Below are 6,595 nucleotides of genomic sequence, written 5' to 3' on the forward strand. Positions count from 1 at the left end.
CACCCACCCGCCGGTCCACCGGCCCGCGGATCCCTGGATCTCCCGGCGCCGCCACCCACCGGCCTCTCGAATCCGCGACCGCCCGATCCCGGACCCGCAGAACCCCCCCCCCCGACCTCCCGACCCACCGGCCTCTCGACCCCCGACCGCCGACCTCCCGACCTCTGACCCCCCCACCCCCCCGACTCCCTGACTTCTCGATCCACCAGTCCACGAGCCCGCCGACCCCTCCGACGCCCTGACCCACTGACCCACAGGTCCACCGGCCTCCCTACCCGCCGACCCACTTGGATCCACAGGTCCACCGACCCACCCGCCCTGTCCGACCCACAGGCCAGCCGCCCACCAGCCTCCCGACCCCCTGAACCACCACCTATGCTGTTCGGCCCACAGGTTTCTGGACCCCCGGACTCACTGCCCTCCCGCAACGCTGCCCCACCCACTGGCCCCTGCCCCTCCCCCGCCAGACCCACGTGCCTACAGACCCCCTCACCTGACCTCGACCCCTCCGCCCCGACCCACCGGCCTCCGGCCGGGCGTGCGCGGATGCACAGCTTGGACCGCACATCGACCTGCCTCCTGCCCGCCTCCCGCTCCGGACCTTACGCACCCCGAGGGACTCGCTTACTAAAAGGAATTTTCCGGCTCCCGGGACCAGCCGGGCCGGGCCGGGTGACCGCGGCGACAGCCCCAGAACACCCGTGCCTTCCCCCACAGGGCATCCGCCACTTCGCCTCCGAGGCTTTAGGTCTTTGCCAGGCAATTTGGGCTTTTCATGTATTTATTTGTTTATTTGGACAGCTGTAACTCAACGTCTGCCTTGGTTTGAAAGAGAATAAATTCTTCCAACGACAGGAAAGTAGTTCGGTAAATCCCGGTGGACTGCCACTTCGAACTTTCCGTAATGTGTTTATTATTTATAACAAATATTTCTAAGTGGAATGAACACAATACCATATTTATAATTGTTTTGGTGAAGAACTTGCTGTGGGAAGGCGTTCGTGGTATTTTAAGAGGAGAAGTCTGTCCAGAATGATCTCAGTTTTGTGTAAAAGAAAAAACACCAGCGCGAGTCGGGGAGCCTACAGAGCGACACAAGTTAGCTTCCTTTTTCTTGCACAGTGAGACCATGGGCCGTTGTTTATACGTCTTCTAACATTTTTTTTTTCAATTCCCGTTTTTATTTTGTAGCAATAACAGAATCTTTTAAACAAAAAGGAGGCAAAAATTAAATAAATAATTGGAAAAACTCCTTAAGAGGCAAACCCAGGCTAGCGGGATGGAAGGAGCCTTTGAATGGGGCCCCCATGTGGTCACAAAGACGCATTTCAAACTTGCAGAGTTTCCTCTAAGAGGGACTCTTCCCTAAAAAGCAACCTGTGCCCCACGTGGTCCAGACCTCCCTACTGGGGTCTAGCTTTGGGGTCTAGCAGGTGGGGGTCTTCTCATGCTCTTTGCTTTGTCTACATGAGCCTGGCCCGAAGCTACGCAATGGGGATCAGCCACGATGCATTCTTCTCTCTGTGTAAAAGTAGAATCTCCCCAGGGGTAGGGGGAGATTCACTCCAGAATCTGCTCCCCCAGCCTGATTTTCTTTTTCTTACTGATGCTAAGCCCAGCTGTTTTCAGATGCCCCCAGCTCTTGAAGGTTGCCCCTCAAATGTAGGGAGGGGGTGGGCGAAGGATAGGAGATTGCCACATTGGAGCTCATGGCACCCCTTTGCCTTTTGGAATAAGTCCCTGAAAGGCTATCATAGACGCACTCACTGTGGGAGAGTGTTCCTGAACTGCCCATGGTCCTTTTCCTATTTGTGTTTCTTCTTCTAGCTTTGTTTCCACGTGATTCCTTCCCCTCCCAAATCACACATTTCCTCTGCCAGGGTGGACCCACGTTTTATGGGCTTGAAATGGTTATATCTTATATGATTTAGAGAATATTATTAAGGAAAAAACTTCACAAAATTGCAAATGTAAAAGTAGATGCAGAGCTGGTGCCAGGCAGGTGATCTGAATCTTAAGATTTATTAGCTTCATGGTAAGGTCCTTGATTAAAAAATGAAACGAAACAAAAACAGCCATGGGAACATACCCAAGCCTGCCTAAGTTGGGACGTGTGCCCTGGGGTTATTGCGGGAGGAAGTGGGAGTCAGAGAAATAATGAAAGTTCTGCCATTAGCTGGCGCAGATCTCCAGGCAAGACAGCCGGCCTCGCATATGTACAGTGAGAAGATTGGAAGGGGCTCTTCTGTGACTTCCCTGAACCTGGCCTTCCTGCCACCACCAATTTGCTTTGACCCAAGTGAAGACAGCTGTGTCCATTCCCACTGTGGGCTTCATGCTGGGCCCTGCATGATAGCTTGTTCATAGTCACGATACCACACATTGTTCCTGGATTACCTTGGAGAAGGGGGTTTCCTCCTTTTCGAGGAAACAGAGGTGTTACCTGCACGGTGATAGGGCCCCTTAGAGTCCCGGGCTTCCCTGATGCAATGTGTCACCGCCCCAACGTGGGGGTGTGAGCTGCGTGGGGCGGGGCACAGCCCGTGTCTCTGGAATGAATTCTTCCCAGGACGGAGGAGCTGATCACGTTGGTTTCCACCTCCAACAAAGGGTGCCCCTTCCCAGCAGAGTTGAAAGCCACACCCATCTGAACCAGCCCGTGGTTGGACTTTCCAAGGCTGGCAAACTGCCGAGCACACAACTGGGAAGAAAGTGTGGTTGTGCACGTGTGTGTGTTATGCGTGTGTATAGTTTTCTCTGTGTTTTCCAAACAGGGCAGACCTTTTAAAGTAGATAAAAATTTGAACTGGATCTTGAAGGATGGGCAGAATTTTCATAAGCCAAGAGCATTTCGGACCAGAGGGCAGTAGTAGAAATGTTAGCTGGGGGAACAGCAGAGAAAAAAAATGGGGGCAGGAAGGTACAAAGCATGTTTAGAAGGAACACGGTTGGTCCTTCTCATGGTCCCGGTTGGCTAGGACCACAAGGGAGAATAGGCTGGGCCATATTGCGATAAACTTCTACAAACTTTGTTCAGGCCAAGGAGCTGGATTCAGTTGGGGCTGAGCATGAATGAGCCATTTGTGATGCGGACAGGGAGACTGACCTGCAGCAACGGCGACAACGGTGTGGGGAGGGTTGAGGGGGATGAGATTAACCGGGAGGATCCTGCAGAGTCCGAGCGTGAAGGGAGAGAACGTCTGGCCAAATGCAGCAGGAGCCGGAACAGGAAGGAAGGAACAATCGAGAGAGAGAGAGAGAGAACGAGCTGTAAATGACACGCAGTAATTAAGTGGAGACGATATGAGCAAGAATTCCAGCCAGCGCTGAGCGGCTGTGCGTGTGTGTGTGTGTGTGTGCGTGTGTGAATGGGGGGGCATACTTGCAGTAGAAACAGAGTGAGTGCGAACAGGAGCTAGTTTTCAGGAACGTGACTTAAAAATTCCACTTTTGGAATGTGCCATTTCTGGGTAGAAACTGCCCATCCTAGTGGAGTCTCGGACCAGTTCTGTCTGTGGGAAAGCTGGTGAAGGGTACGGATTTCTGGATCCCATCCCAGATGTACAGAAACAAAATCCCCAGGGGATAGGTCCTGAGTGTTGTGGGGGAATCTTTTTTAAGAAAGAAGATCTATTTTTAACAAGCTTATAGCAGGAGGTGGGTGCAGGGGCGGGGCTGGGGCTCTGACGCCCGGCCACGGGAAAGAATGAGCGGCCCAACCTGCCACCGAAGACAGGAATCCCTTGCGAAGCCTCCCTTGCTGGCTCTTTCCAGCCTCTGTTTGCGGAAAGAGTAAAGACAACCTCTCCCCCCGTATGATTAAATTTTATTTAATTAATTTATTTATTTGAGAGAGACAGAGAGAGCATGAGCAAGCATGAGTGGGGAGGGGGTGGGGAAGGGCAGAGGGAGAGGGAGAGTCTGAGAATCTCAAACGGACTCGGCACCAGCCGTGGCCATGGAGCCCGACACAGGGCTTGATCTCATGACCCTGAGATCTGGACCTGAGCCAAAACCAAGAGTCAGACACTCAGCCGACTGAGCCACCCAGGCACTCCCAGTTTTTAAAAACTTTATTTACTTACTTATTTATTTTACCTCTCTGCCCCTTAGATTAATACACAAGACCTTCTATACTTCTCCCTTCATTTCCAACTTGATGGTGCCGTCTGTCCATACCTGCGTCGGAAGCAGGCCTGAGGATTTCCATGCCCGTGCCTTTCCTCATATTCTTTCCTCTCCCTTTTATCCACACGAAGCTCTCCCAGTCTGTCCCAGACCAGCTCATGACCTAAGTCTCCTACAAAGCCTTTCCATTCCCATCAAGTCTGCCGTGAACTCTGCCTTGGTCAAGCTCATAGCTTCATATTGGTACCATTCATTTGGGACTTCGTGAAAAATGATAACACAAGGTCACCATGTCCTGACTTGCCTCAGATTATAGGCTCCTTGACAGCACGGGCTGTTTTTTCTTTCTTGTCTCCTCTGCTGTGCTTGCTAGGGTAGATTAATGGAGCACGTTGTAATCCCATGGTATTAATCTTGATTTTTTTCTGTGGTGTGATGAGTGAGGGTCTCATGAACGCATCACCCCCTGCTGGTCCATTCCCATGGCTGCTCCTGTCAACTCTCCCCTTCTAGAAAAATCCAAGGTGGGTGGTCATGGATCGTCTGCAGCTCATCCAGCAGGAGGGGGTGGGGAACAGGTAAGCACGAGATCCTCTGTCATCCCAGGGGACTGGAGAGACCTGAAGCTTGTGGTTCAGACTGTCCAGATGTAGGGGCTGCTGAATCAGGAGCCCCTATTGTACTGCCTATGCTGGGACAGGTATAGCCATGTGCAGGGAACTCCATTTTTCCAGCTGCTCCCTTGGGACCAAGCACACAGCCCCAAGGTTCAGTGTTAGACCTTTCCAAAAAGTTGTGGTAGTCATTACTGCTGGTCCCCAGATATTTCCGGCTGGCTGCCCCGAGGGACATGGCTGGATTGTGTTTGCTGGCCTCTTCTGGTTGGGTCTGGTCAATGAGTTGTCGTTTCTGCACTGAGCATTTCCTGATAAGTTGGAGCCTTCCAGAGATTTCTTTCCCTCCATGATGGTGCTCAGCAATATTTGAGAAGGGGGCTACTCTCTCAGCTTGCATCCTGGAGGGAGGAGACACTGGATAGGACCCTCAGCCAACCCAGCAACAAGAACATAAACAAGCAAACAAACTAACAAACAAAAACCGTTTGCTGTAATAAGTCCCACAGTATGGGGGTTGATCGCTACCGCAGCTTAACCTCGCCCATCCTGACTGATACCAGGACCCGGTGGAGGTTGGCCAGGCACGAGGGCAGGTGTCCTCGGCTACAGGTGGTGTCTGCTCAAGGCTGACTTCTCACCCCTGCAGGGAAAAGAAGGGACTCCTGGGCGCCTACAGAAAATGCTGCCCTCTGGGTCCGAGCGGCAAAGTGCTGGAGAATTCTCAGTTGCCCCTGGACTTCCTCCCTGGCCATCAGGGCTCTCCTAACACGGGGACGATCCATGACAACCTCGTAGTTCCTTTATAACACTCCCATGCTTGTTTGAATTTTAAAAGATTGTTTGGACTTGTTGACTACTGGAAAAAAAAATATGATGATTCGATGCTTCAAGACCTTTCTCTTGCCCCACCCCCCTCGTCACTGGGGCCTCCAGTAGTGGTGGCGGGGAGGGCCATGCTTCGGCGAGAGCTGGCTCTGGGGTCTCAAGTGCTCCCAAGTTTCTGTTCTTTTTCTCTTTAGATTTGCTGATATTTTTGAGAGAGAGTGAGCGAGGGAGAGAGAGCAGGGGAAGGGGCAGAGGAGAGAATGTCCAAGCAGACTCCTGCTGAGTGTGGAGCCCCACACGGGGCTCGGTCTCACGAGCCATGAGATCAGGACCTGAGCGGAATCCAAGAGCGGGATGCCTGCCCGACTGAGCCACCCAGCCGTCCCTGGTTTCCATTCTCAGCCAACCTGGAGGTCAGCCCCTGAGGTGGCTTAAGAGAGCTGGGCTAAGGGACACCTGGGAGGCTCAGTTGGTTAAGGGTCTGCTTTCGACTCAGGTCATGATCCCGGGATCGAGTCCCACATTGGGGTCCCTGCTCAGTGGGGAGCCTGTTTCTCCCTCTGCGGGCTGCTCCCCATGCTTATGCTTTCTCTCAAATAAATAAATAAAATCTTAAAAAAAAAAAACAAGAGAGAGAGCAAGCTGGGGTAAGGTGGGTATGTAGCAAATGTGTAGAGGAAGTTTCAGGGCCCTGGCATCTGTGATTGCTCTTCATACTTTCTAGAACCTTCTGTAGCCTCAGTTATTCTAATATGCTGATGTCAGAACTTGCCTACGCTGACGGGCCAGTGACCGATGACAGCTGAGAGAGTGACCCATCATCCCAGGGCCCCTGCGCCTTCCACGGGGATAGAGCTCTGAGCGTCAGGAATGAAGGCTTGAACCCTAGGGCATTCCAGGCTTCCTCGGCAGAGGGAAAGGCTCTGGGTCTGGGTTCTCTGGGGCAGAAGTGAGGTCACTCGGAGCTGGTAAAAATGAGAAGCATAGCAAAAGAAGGTAGGTGGGCCTTCCTTTAAGCAAACTTC

This window comes from Lutra lutra, chromosome 11, assembly GCF_902655055.1.
Source record: "Lutra lutra chromosome 11, mLutLut1.2, whole genome shotgun sequence".
Taxonomy (NCBI): Eukaryota; Metazoa; Chordata; class Mammalia; order Carnivora; family Mustelidae; genus Lutra; species Lutra lutra.